This window comes from Eptatretus burgeri, chromosome 13 (genome assembly GCF_056783735.1).
Source record: "Eptatretus burgeri isolate ZD-2024b chromosome 13, Ebu_testis_v1, whole genome shotgun sequence".
NCBI lineage: Eukaryota > Metazoa > Chordata > Myxini > Myxiniformes > Myxinidae > Eptatretus > Eptatretus burgeri.
Genome location: NC_140973.1, coordinates 4,829,319 through 4,843,087, shown reverse-complemented (window position 1 = coordinate 4,843,087; position 13,769 = coordinate 4,829,319). Strand labels below are relative to the sequence as shown.

Genomic DNA, 13,769 nt, shown 5'->3' with positions numbered 1-13,769 from the left:
TTTTGATTTGAAACATTATTAATTGGCTTAAAACGGGCTGAGAGGATGACCTGGAGGTACGCACACTCATCTCTTTCCTGTGTGGCCTGGGTTTGAATCCTGACCCAGCTATAAACTGTCATGCTGGTGTTTTGCACACAGGATGATTCATTACCTCTGCTACTGAAGGTGAAGGAGGTTATGTTTTCACCCGTTTCTGGTTGTTTGTTTGTCTGTCTGTCTGTCTGTGTACAGGATATCTCAAAAAGTTGTGTATGGATCCGAATGAAATTTTGTGGACAGGTTGGGTGTGTGACAAGGAAGAAATGATTAGATTTTGGTGAAGATCTGGATCCGGCTACTAGAATTTTAAAAGTGATTCTTCACCATTGAGAGATATGACCAAAAACGATATTTTGCACAATATCTCAAAAATTCGGACGAAACTTGGTGGATATGAGTTTGTGTTTGTTTTTGTGTTTGCAGATGATTCGATTCCATTTCGGTGAAGATCCAAATCCGGATCCGGATACGAGAATTATTTCATTGTGAAAGTGGTTCTTCACCGTTGAGAGATCCGGCCAAAAACGATATAGTACTGTATAGCATGATATTTCAAAAATGTAATTGGGCCGATATGTTCTCGTGGATCAGGTATTACGTGGCAGAGGTATGCGCTCCATCGAGTGCCATTCTCGTTCATCAATGTGTGTGACGTCTCTTGGATGGATGTTAAACTGGGCGTCCTGTCTGCCAGCATTAGTTGGTGGACGTTAAAGACCCCACGGTGCTATTTCTGAAGAGTAGGTGAGCTATTAACACCACCATGAACAAATTTCACAAATGCCTGCCCTAACTTTATCGAACATCAGGCCTGGCTCGTCGGTTCGTGAAAGACTTGGGCCAAGCTTCCCCAGGCCAACGCACAAGAGTGTGGGAATAATTGTGGCTGTGCTCGAAGAAGATTAATTGGCTTACATGGTTCCTTCATTTGCTCTCAATTTCGGATCATTGTACAACGATCATTATATTGAGAGATAAATATCACAAAGTGAAATGTTATCAATCCATAGAATTGTTAACATATACCTTTCATGACATCCTGGTGTTTTGTAAAATTTGTGGTGTCACAAATTTCATTTGTGAAATTACATATTCGTTGTATTGGAAAAGAAGGTGCGAGAATAAAAAGAGTAAATACATTTTAGGATTGTGTGGATCATATGGTGGTGGAGGAATGTGGCCATTTTTGCATTCGTAGTGTCAATATGACTCCGATGCTCTCAAAAACCTTTGGCTTTGCATTCCTGTCCCAGTTCTTTGAGTGGTGCATGAACGTCCTTGTGACTCCGTAGACTTGGAGCTCCTCGTCGTTAACTTGGATTTCCTCCTAACCACTCGGCCCAACGGTCTCTTCCTTTGTGGTGATCTTAAATGTCACCACGCCAGCTGGCTGGTCATCGATCCAACGGCAATCAGCCACGACATTAGCAGCCAAGGTCAATCTGTCGTTATTTCGCTCAGAAATCCACAAATAGATCGACTTCACCACTGCACATGGCAATACCAAACTGTCCATCAACTACCTCCTGATCTTCTACTTCATTTGACTCCTCCAATCATGGACAAATAATTGCCTCAACTAAATGTTCAGAGGTATGCAAACTACCGTGGGCAAAAAGTGAAGTGATGTTTCGGTCACGAGCTCTTCTTCAAACCGTGAGAAGAAGGGCTCACACCCGAACCATCACTTCACCTTCATTCGCATGGCGGTTACTCGTTGTCCTTATTTTTCCACCGATGTAGACCGACTCTTCTGCAAAAAACAAACATTTGTTTTCCATTTCTCCTCCAATCATTTTCTTTGTGAAAGTTTCCCTTTCAATTGAAACTTCTAGAGCTGTGGAGGGATCAAAAGCTGTGGCAATTTTTCCCCTATTTCATTAGCTCAAGCTGTGATAAAGGAGTGAATAACTACTTCCTGTTTCTGACATTGTTAACTCATGCTTTTCGCAAAAAAAACATTTCTCTCATTGAACCTCGTGTGCAGTTATCACGCCCATCTCACAGCCCATGACCAACTCTAAATTAAAGCTTTGGACATCCTCGTCCTTTCCTCATAGGCATAGGCCGTACTTGCACTTCATTGGCCTTTCATCGTAGGCATAGGCTGTATTTGCACTTCCTTGGCCTTTCCTAGTCGGCATAGGCCGTACTTGCACTTCATTGGCCTTTCATCATAGGCATAGGCCGCACTTGCACTTCCTTGGCCTTTCCTAGTCAGCATAGGCCGTACTTGCACTTCATTGGCCTTTCATCATCAGCATAGGCCGTACTTGCACTTCCTTGGCCTTTCCTAGTCGGCATAGGCCGCACTTGCACTTCATTGGCCTTTCCTAGTCAGCATAGGCCGTACTTGCACTTCATTGGCCTTTCATCGTAGGCATAGGCCGTACTTGCACTTCATTGGCCTTTTATCATAGGCATAGGCCGTATTTGCACTTCCTTGGCCTTTCCTAGTCGGCATAGGCCGCACTTGCACTTCCTTGGCCTTTCCTAGTCAGCATAGGCTGTACTTGCACTTCATTGGCCTTTCATCGTAGGCATAGGCCGTACTTGCACTTCCTTGGCCTTTCATAATGGGCATAGGCCGTACTTGCACTTCCTTGGCCTTTCCTAGTCGGCATAGGCCGCACTTGCACTTCATTGGCCTTTCATAGTTGGCATAGGCCGTACTATTCTCACTGAAGGCGAGTCAGTGTTCTCTCATTGTCTTACTTCCTCTCGGTTGTTGACCTCGTTCTCCTTCAGCGACCCTCCCCATCGCGGAAAGTTATTTTCATCCATTCATCAACCCGCTCCATGCGAACATCCATAAGTTCAAAAACTTTCTGCTCAACTCCACTCCTTTTCATCCGGCTCATGGAATTTCTTCTTCGTACCTGTGCAATGCTGTTGTTCTCCCAAGTAATTGAAGGTGGTGACCAACAACTCTTCACACGTTGATACCACACATATCTATGATCTACCTTACTTTGTCCCTACATCCAATACACACCTGCTCCTTCGCACTATGTTGTCAGTAAAAGTTCATGCACCAAGCTCTGACATTTAGCTTGCCCATGAGCCACTACATCTACAAACAATCATCTGAAAGTGTAAACCGAATGAACAAATGAATGAACGAATGAACCTGTTAGTCAGGGATAAGCAAAAGTGGTCACATGTTTGTGCTTAAGAGATGCATGGCTGCTTTGTATAATGACACACACCAACGTCATTCATACATTGACACACCTGAGTACAAACAAACCACTTTAAGCAGATTAGGACCAAACGAACAACGTTGCATCACCGGCAGACGTTCCAGAAAAGAAAAGCAATTTTTGAGTTACTGCCGAGCTCCTCATCGGAGCAGAACTCTTGCGAAGTACGCGCTCATTTGTTGTGGCTTTTCACACGAGATGACGTTGTTGAGAATTGCAAAAAATTGTTTTCACATCGTGCAAGTTGAATGGATTAAACGCCATAACTTCCTTCGTGTGGTTCAACCAAACATTCTCCTTCAGGTGCCATACTGTCCAATATTGAGGAACGGTCCTTCTTGTCGATGAAGAAGAAGAAGAAAAAGAAGAGTGAACCTCTGTCGAGTGCAATCCACAGTATGATCCCCTGACAGAGTAAGCGCAATCCCCTGAGTAAGCGGCGTCTGGCGCAGACACGTGAGTGCGATTCACGCGGCCACGTGAATGGAGAACAGGTGGCATGAGAAGGAGATGTGTGTCCAGTTTGATGGAAGCCTCGGGCGAGAATCAAACAGATTTCAATCTCAACCTTTTCATTTTTTTTTTTTTTTTTTAAAGTCTGGAAAATCCCTCATTATGTCATGACTCAGACTGACAGTTTGTTCTGAAAAAGCCAAAAGATAAATGTACCAGTAAGAGGTGACGACAAATGTCGGGTTTTGTAAAGAGTTATTTTTGGCTTGGCAGGGCAGCATTTAATTATAAAGAGGATAAGAAGCAAAACTAGAACTTCAACAACCGTGAGAGTGGTTAAAGTGAACTTGTACAAAGTTTTTATATGGTGTTGCTTTACTGCTGCTGCTGCTGCTGCTGGTGGTTGCATTATTTCTTGAAGCATGGCCATGCCACTGATGCAGTGCCCCTGTTACCAGGAAGCTGGTAATCACTTTGCTGACCTCACAAAGATGACAGGCTGAGTTAAGCAACCTGTGTTATTTCAACAGCACGACAGGGGGCTTGAACTCAAGAGCCGATGGTCTCAGGCCAGTCACCTGAACCATTAAGCCAACACCAGGCTTACCAAAGAAATTGTAAGACCTTTCACTCGTATGCTATACATGGTCTTGCATGGCATGTGCGGAGACTCGGCAATTCTTGTGGGTGCGATCCTCGGAGTTTTTGGCACCAGGATTTTGTTAAAGCCCTGACTGTCACGATCCCGTATAAACCACTCATCGGGTCCATAATATATCTTTCGATGATAGAACATTAGCAATGAACTGTGCTGCAAGTCTGTAATCAATTTCAGGAAATGTCACCGCTTAACCATCGGTTATTATTTTGATTATATGCACTTCCGTGCAACTTGAGACATTTCTGCTTGAACACTGATCAAAGAGCATCCTCTTCACACTATGCTTGGAGACAATAGGATATATACAGTTCCTATAGAAAGTCTGCACCCCCTTTAAAAAATTTTCACTTTTTGTTGCCTTATAGGTTGGAATTAAATTTCATTACATCCGACTTTTTTTCCACCTTTATTTACACATCGTAACCCACAACTTCCAAGTGAAAAACAAATTATACAAATTTCAGAAAATTAATAAAAAAATATAAAACAAAAATATCTTGGTTGGATAAGTGTCCCTTATAATAGCAATTGTAAATTAGCTCAGGAGTAACCAATCAGCTTCAAAATCACCGAGCAAGTGAATTGGCCTCAACCTGTGTAAAACTGTAGCGATTCTGATTATTTCAGAATAAAATCAGACGTTCCGGGAGGTTTCCTCTGCTGGGTAGTGCATTTCACAGCAAAGACTCAACCATGAGCTCCAAGGAGCTTTCAAAAGATTTCTGGGATAAAGTTGTGGAAAGGCACAGATCAGAGGATGGGGATAAAAATATTTCAAAGGTCTTGGATATCCCTTTGAGCACAGTCAATACAATCATTAAGAAGTGCAAGACATATGGTACCACCAAGACCCTGCCTAGATCAGGCTGTCCCTCCAAACTGGATGATGAAGCCAGGAGGAGACTGATCAGGTCAGGTATGGGAGCATGTGCCAGAGCAGCATGTCGCTGCGTCCACTTTCCACCGGCACTCCAAGGGCCTCAGTCTGGCCATCCCCCAGGCAGATGCCTGGCCCATTCCCATCTCCTTGACATGCCGATCAATCTACTGCAACCACAACGCACGTGGTCGGCCCATTGGCCTCCCCCACTCACGAGGCTCCCTCGCTGAGTGAATCTGGTGAGCAGGATCAGCGTCAGGAAAACGAGCCACATGTACATACAGCCACAGCTGATACTCCTGGACGATGCAGGTAACAAATCTCATTTGAGTCTCTCTCAGCAACCGCTTGTTGGACACAAAGTCCGACCAGCAATAGCCAAGGATTCTCTGAAGAGACCTGGTTCCAAAGGAATGAAGGCTCCATATCAGATCAGAGTCCAAGTCTCACATCCATAGAGCAAGACTGCAAGCACCAAAGACCTGAAGACTTGGACTTTCGTCCTCCCGCACAGGTACCGGCAGCTCCACACCCCATGATCCAGTGAATCCATGACTCCCCAGGCCCGACCCAGACGTCTGTTGACCTTTGACTCACAGCCAGCAGAGACATGAATATCACTGCCAAGGTAATTGAATCTCTCCACGACCTCAACATCCTCACCACAAACAGGCACAGATAGGACAGTAGCATCTCAGATGTCATTCAAAGCCTGGATCTTAGTTTTGACGCGGGAAACCCATAATCCTAGTGGCTCCAACTCTTCAGTCAGCACCGCGAGGGTCCCCAAAAGGACATCCAGACTCTCCGCAAAGATGACTGCATCATCTGAGAAATCAAGGTCAGAGATCTTGACATTCCCAAATGATGCACCACAGCTTGATCTCTCTGACATCCTCCCCAGAATCCAGTCCATACAAGTGATGAAAAGTGTGGGGGCCAGAACACACCCGACGAACTACAGTGGAGATTCACTTACCTTGGCAGTGATATTCATGTCTCTGCTGGCTGTGAGGCAGAGGTCAATAGACGTCTGGGTCGGGCCTGGGGAGTCATGGATTCACAGGATCATGGGGTGTTGCGCTGCCGGTACCTGTGCGGGAGAACGAAAGTCTGAGTCTTCAGGTCCTTGGTGCTTGCAGTCTTGCTCTATGGATGCGAGACTTGGATTCTGACCAAGGATCTGAGACGGAGACTTAATTCCTCTGGTACCAGGTCTCTTCGGAGAATCCTTGGCTATCACTGATCGGACTTTGAGTCCAATGAGTGGTTGCTGAGAGAGACTCAAATGAGATCTGTTACCTGCATAGTCCATGAGCATCATCTGCGGCTATATGGACATGTGGCTCGTTTTCCTGATGCTGATCCTGCTCACCAGATTCTCTCAGCGAGGGAGTCTCCTGAGTGGAGGAGGCCAATGGGCTGACCACGTGCCTTGTGGTTGCAGCAGGTTGATCAGCATCACAAGGAGATTGGGATGGGCCAGGCATCTGCCTGGGAGAGGGCCAGACGGAGGCCCCTGGAGTGGAGTGGAAAGTGGACTCAGCGACACGCTGCTCTGGCGCATGCTCCCATACCTGACCTGACCTACCAGCAACCTCAAGGACGGTGGTCTTGAAGGCACTCCACAACTCTTCAGGACCTCCCAAAGCACCCAGACCTCCAAATCTGCCCTCGAGATGGCCAACATCCAGCCTGGACTGGGACGGTACTATTCTCCTAGATTTATGCTGCAACTTCAGAGTTGCTGCAACAAGCCGGTGGCCAGTATTGAGGAACTGAGCACTCTGGTAGACCCTGTAGTTTTGGATCATCCTCTCACAACCATTAACGACAAGATGGTCAATTTCCTTTGCCTCATGTCAGCGTTGGAATACCAAGTCCAGCGATGAGCCTGTGGGCGCTGAAACCATGAACCAGCCACCCAAAGTCCATGATTTCTTGCAAAGTCAACATAGTGTAATTCTGATTCACAGTTTCAGACCCAATGGGCCCAACACATGTCTCATAACCATGCCTATCCATTCCAGTCGATGCATTGAAATCCCCCAAGATGAGAAGAGTATCTCATCTGGGGCACTGATCAACCACAGACTCGAGCGTGGTGTAGAATGCGTCCTTCATGGTGAGATCACTCGCCTCAGTCAGAGCATATACAGAGACCAGGGAAACGACACCCAAGGAGTGACGAACTCTTAGTCTCATAATGTGCTTGTTGAGCAGTGTTACCTCAATTATCATTGGAATCATCTTATTGGACGCAGCGACAGCAACCCCTTGGCCATGGTAACCATCAGAGACTGACCAGAGAGGCCACAAAGAGGTCAATGGCAAGTGTGAAAGAGCTACATGCCTTTATGGCAAAGACTGGTCGCTGTGTGGATGCGACAACAATATCCCAAGAACTCCACAAGTCTGGCCCATACGGTAGGCTGACAAGAAGGAAGCCAATACTCAAAAAATCCCACCTTGAGTCCCGTTTGAGGAATGCAAAAAACCACTCCAGAGATTCTGAAGCCATGTGGCAAAAAGTTTTGTGGTCTGACGAGGCCAAGATGGGACTTTTTGGCCGAAATGCAAAACGTTACATTTGGCACAAACCCAACAGAGCACATCAACCAAAGAACACCATCCCTACTGTGAAGCATGGTGGTGGCAGCACCATGTTATGGGGATGTTTCACATCAGCAGGGACTGGAACACTTACTTGAAAGGATAGAAGGGAAAATGGATGGAGGAAAATACAGAAAAGTCCTCGAGGAAAACCTGCTTCCCTCTGCAAGAAAGTTGAAATTGGGACGGAAGTTCACCTTTCAGCATGACAACGACCCGAAGCACACAGCCAAAGCTACACTGGAGTGGCCCAGCCAGAGCTCTGACCTAAATCCAATCAAATATCTGTGGCATGACTTGAAGATGGCTGTCTAGCAAGCCTCCCCATGCAACTTGACTGAGCGTGAACAGTTTTGTGCAGAAGAATGGGTAAATATTACCCAATCAAGGTGTGAAAAGTTGGTGGAGACACCCTCTCGTGAGCAGGCCCTCGCTGCTTGAGCGCTTTGAATGAAATCAATTTTCCGAAATTTGTGGAATTTATTTTTCACTTGGAATTTGTGGATTACGATGTGTAAATAAAGGTGGAAAAAGTCTGATTTAATGCAGTTTAATTCCAGGCTATGTGGCAACAAAAGGTGAAAGTTTTGAAAAGGGGGTGCAGACTTTCTTTCGGCACAGTAAAACCGAGAGCCGCTAGCGAAGGTACAACTTTGACTGGAACCACCCTCATACAACATCTCAACTAATAACACACAACGGTTAAGTGTCAGGGCTGGTAGGATGGCCTCGAGGTAGACACACTCATCTCTGAGCCGTCTCACCTGGGTTAGAATCTCGGCCCAGCTACATTCTGAAATACCGGTCTTTCACAGGCAGGACAAAGCATCAAAGTGAGCACCCTCCCTCGGATGCATGTTAAGCTGGGTGTCCCGTCTGTCAGCATTAGTTGGTGGATGTTAAAGATCCCCCAGTGTCCTTCGCGAAGAGTAGGTAAGCCATCTCCGGCACCCCCAAACAGATAAAAAAAAATCCTGCCCTATTCTACAGGGGGCACTGAATCAGTGGCACAGCCGACGATACTACTTGCAGCCTTGTGCTGCATACAGAAGAAGAAGAAAGTTAAGTGTCAGATATTCATCAACCCCATCTTCCCTCCAATGAGTGAACAAACTACATGAATGTATCCAATGCGACAAGTCAGCAATCAGGTATACCTCTGCTTCTGAGGTTGTGATGCAAGTCACAAAAACCACTTTGTATTGTGAAAGTGTTAAAATACAAAATATTCAGCATCTTACAATAATTCGATCACAATTCAACACCCCTCAGCTATCCCTGGTGTTCGCTTAATCATTAATGGTTACAGTGGCTGGCTTAAGATCCTTGGGTCTCGAGTTCAAGCCCGTCAGGCTGTTGAATTAACACGAGGTGGGGTTGATTCAGCCTGTCATCCTCCTGAGGTTGGCAAAATGATTATCAGCATGATGGTAACAGGGGCATTGCACCAGTGGCATGGTTGTACCCCCATAAAATGATGCAACCAGCAGCTGCCACAGGATACGTATGAATGAATGAATGAACGAATAAATAAATAAATAAATAAATAAATAAATAAATAAATAAATAAATAAATAAATAAATAAATAAATAAATAAATAAATAAATAAATAAATAAATAAATAAATAAATAAATAAATAAATAAAAACCACTCATCTTTCAAAAAGATTTAAAGAAGTTTATGGGTTGACAAAGTGAAGAGAAGGTTTTTTTAAACTTTTTTTCGACCCATCATAGTTCCTCATGAGCACGTGATTACGCCATCTGTTAATATGACCACCAAGAATTTGTTCTGAAAACACGAGGCCAATTACGGACATGCAGAAGCATTGGACAGAGACCGTGATGGGTGGTAACTCACCATCCTTGGCCGTTGTGGTGCCTGTGGGGAGCTTTGCTGCTCTCTCCCCACAGCCGCACGTCTCGCCCACCGTCCTCGCATGCCCTTTGACGAAATCACCGCATGGCATTGGGCCTGGGATGAAATAAAACAAAGTATGATCCAGCAATTTCCTTCCACCCTGGAGACCGGAATAATCGTGCGTGTATCGTGTTTAATACGTAGGGGTCTCTGATCATTGTGGACCCTTCAGTGACCTTTGCAAAAACTGTGAAACGTGACAGATCAGGAGGGTTTAAACTGCTCGTGTATTCGTTCCGTCGGGACATGTATGGGCCAGATCTGGAAGTCTTAATCTATCATAAAATTTTAAATTCCATCACAAGCTTTAAGCACCATACTCCACGTAAAATGTGGATGTCGAAAAGAACCTGTGCCGGCCTGTTTTAGAGTTCACATCTGAAAGCCTGGCTTTCAACCCAGGTTCAAATCATATGTAACCGTTGGACGAGTTAATGACCTTGTAATTCCCATAAAAGTAACACAATGTTCTACTATGAGCCTTCGATGAACGAATAAACAGACAAACAAATAAATAAACCTCCCACCCAACAGAAGAAGCCCTTTTAGGAGCTACAGTTCATGTAAATGACTACTTAACCCACGAAAGGTGTTGTTGTTATATTTGTTAAAACTGTGGAGTGCGACGAACCGAAAGCTACATCCATAGCAACCATACATCGTCTATGAGCATGTTGTTATTTGTTTTCCATACAAATGGCTGTTTATCTCCTGCAGTACGTGCACAAACGATCCTTTTGATTTAGCTCGTACGATTGGAAAACGACTGCATTACGAGGCCATAAAAGAGCTAGTTTGCAAAAGTAGGCCCGAGTGTGAGAAATAGGATTAGGGAAACTCTCGGCGAGTTTAAAATAAATCACACCGGCCCTCTGGACACATTCATCGCCATTCCTGCTCGGAATGAAATGGATTTCTATACCATAGCTAAAATGCGATATGTAATCCAGAATTTATTTCGTGCGGAGGAATGTTTTACTCCTTCGGCGATTATGTAAATAATAGCTCGTTTTTACAACCGGGTCAGAGTTATAGCCAAAACAAACTTTATTTTACAATCTCATGGCAACGCAATCCAATATTACAGGCTGGCCAACCACAAAAAAAAGGGGCCGTAAAAGACGATTGGCCATAAAATTAGAAATGCCGTTCCGTCTGCAATGTTCTCGAGGTTAATAAACGAAGAAATGTGGGCCACAAACCCACGGAGTAATTGCAAGTCACAAACATGTTTACATGGCACGTGAGATGCGCCTTGCATGGAGGGGGCGATCTTGGGTTGAACGAAGGACGTCGCAGGACGACGCTCGGGTCTTAACCGGTGAGACACCTGCGGAGCTGGAGAAAAGGGATGACAACACGAACTTAGAACAAGTGTTGCAAAATTGTCAGACATCCACCATGGACTTTGGATGGCAGACATTTAAATCTGTTGGACACGGATCAGACGGAGGCGCAGTTGTCTGACCGGATGTGGTCCACCGATCAGGGTAATCCACGAGCACTGTATCATTACCACCGTAGTCGAGCATGTGCGAGTACACTGTATCATCATCACTGTACTCAACCACGTGTTTGAGTGCAGAGCATCACCAACACTGTACTCAAGCATGTGTTGTTTTTTTTGTGACCTCACGAGTGTCATCAAATCAGAGGTCTTTGGGATCATCTCGCTGTGATGGATTTCAACTCTCAAGAAAGATCTTCCAAAGAAATTATTCACTTTTTTGGTTGATAAATTCTTGCGTTACGGTTGGATTTGTTTGTTTGTTTATTTATTTTTTGTACTTGTAAATATCTTCCCCGTCGTCGATACTTCTGTGGTCCAGCTGTTCCATGAAGCCCCTTGTTCCCCCACAAGTCCGTATACAGGTTCGAAAATCAGCCAAAGACCGTTGTTGGGAGTGCGCAGAGGAGGATCGAGGGTTCCGGCACGCGGAGGACCTCCTATCGCACTCGGAAATGATTGATTAAAACCGGTAAAAGGTTCCACTGTCGGTAAATAGGAGATTCCTGATTACTCATGGAGTGGGTCCAATGGAGTGGGTCCGTGACAGGAACTCTGTGTGCCACCAATTCGCCTTTATACGGGAGCACTCGTACACACACACACACACACGGACACACACACACACACACACACACACACACACACACACACACACACACACACACACACACAATCAAAACGGTGAGAAAGAGGATGTGCAGTGGATTACGTCTCGTTTACCTTTAATATACATATTTACACGAACAGTATAAACTATAAAATGATAATTAAATAAATCGGAACATTCTCTCCTGTTCATCCAAACGAACCCACAGTAGGTAAAAGTGTCGATCTAGTGATACTGAGGATTCGAACATTGATCATGTACCGGTACATATACACACACGTACATACGTGTACATGGAACGTGTCGAGGGAGTCCGTGGAAGTGGCGTTAACAGCGACTTAATTACGTCACAGTTATCAGCACATCGCTCGCGATCAGGATTCACCTTTACTCGGGAAGAGTGGCACGGCACAGGTGTAAAGTTGACGTTACTTTCATTTACCCCACCACTGTACTCGCACTTTCCCCGGTACGTACAATTATATACCGTCCTCCAAACAAGCCGCACACCTGGTGAAAAGTTTCCCAAACTTACCGTCTTGGGGGAAATAGTGGGCGGGCACTCGACTTGGAAGCCACACCCTCCAAAGTCTACGTCATGCTGTGACGTTTCATTGCGAGGTAAACATGGCATCACCAATGGTGGTTTTATCGAGGCTCAACCACCTGCAATAATCCATTTATATTTTCCCTTCCTGAAGTTGAGATGAAGGTGTTTATATATATATATATACAGTGGGGAGAACGAGTATTTGATACACTGCCGATTGTGCAGGTTTTCCCACTTACAAAGCACATAGAGGTCTGTAATTTTTATCAGAGGAACACTTCAACTGTGAAAGACGGAATCTAAAACAAAAATCCTGAAAATCACATTGTATGATTTTTAAATAATTAATTTGCATTTTATTGCATGAAATAAGTATTTGATACATCAGAAAAACAGAACTTAATATTTGGTACAGAAACCTTTGTTTGCAATTACAGAGATCAGACGTTTCCTATAGTTCTTAACCAGGTTTGCACAGACTGCAGCAGGGATTTTGGCCCACTCCTCCTTACAGATCTTCTCCAGATCTTTCAGGTTTCAGGGCTGTCGCTGGGCAACACAGACTTTCAGCTCCCTCCAAAGATTTTCTTTTGGGTTCAGGTCTGGAGACTGGCTTGGTCACTCCAGGACCTTGAGATGCTTCTTACGGAGCCACTCCTTAGTTGCCCTGGCAGTGTGTTTCGGGTCGTTGTCATGCTGGAAGACCCAGCCATGCCCCATCTTCAATGCTCTTGTTGAGGGAAGGAGGTTGTTGGCCAAGATCTCGCAATACATGGCCCCATCCATCCTCCCCTCAATACGGTGCAGTCGTCCTGTCCCCTTTGCAGAAAAGCATCCCCAAAGAATGATGTTTCCACCTCCATGCTTCACGGTTGGGATGGTGTTATTGGGGTTGTACTCATCCTTCTTCTTCCTCCAAACACGGCAAGTGGAGTTGAAACCAAAAAGCTCTATTTTGGTCTCATCAGACCACATGACCTTCTCCCATTCCTCCTCTGGATCATCCAGGTGGTTATTGGCAAACTTCAGATGGGCCTGGACATGCGCAGGCTTGAGCAGAGGGACCTTGCGTGCGCTGCAGGATTTTAATCCATGACGGCGTAGTGTGTTACTTATGGTTTTCTTTGATGCTGTGGTCCCAGCTCTCTTCAGGTCATTGCCCAGGTCCTGCCGTGTAATTCTGGGCTTATCTCTCACCTTTTTCATGATCATTGAGGCTCCACGAGGTGAGATCTTGCATGGAGCCGCAGACCGAGGGAGATTGACTGTTATCTTGAACTTCTTTCATTTTCTAATAATTGCGCCAACAGTTGTTGCCTTCTCACCAA

The 13,769-nt window shown here is 45.1% G+C and overlaps 1 protein-coding gene across 4 annotated transcripts in view; it reads right to left on the bottom strand.

Moving 5' to 3' along the window:
* LOC147013695 (thyroid hormone receptor alpha-like) overlaps positions 1-12,441 on the bottom strand; it is a 48,253-nt gene extending 35,812 nt beyond the window's left edge. The window contains exons 1-3 of one of the 4 annotated variants that reach the window (XM_085850846.1): positions 12,277-12,440; positions 11,011-11,855; positions 9,715-9,828 (exon numbers count right to left, since the gene is read on the bottom strand). The gene's annotated coding sequence lies outside the window, so the exon portion shown is untranslated. Of the gene's footprint in view, positions 1-9,714; positions 9,829-11,010; positions 11,856-12,276 lie in introns of all 4 variants that reach the window. The other 3 variants (XM_085850845.1, XM_085850847.1, XM_085850848.1) reach the window with 3 other exon arrangements.
* Between the last annotated feature and the right edge of the window lie 1,328 nt (positions 12,442-13,769).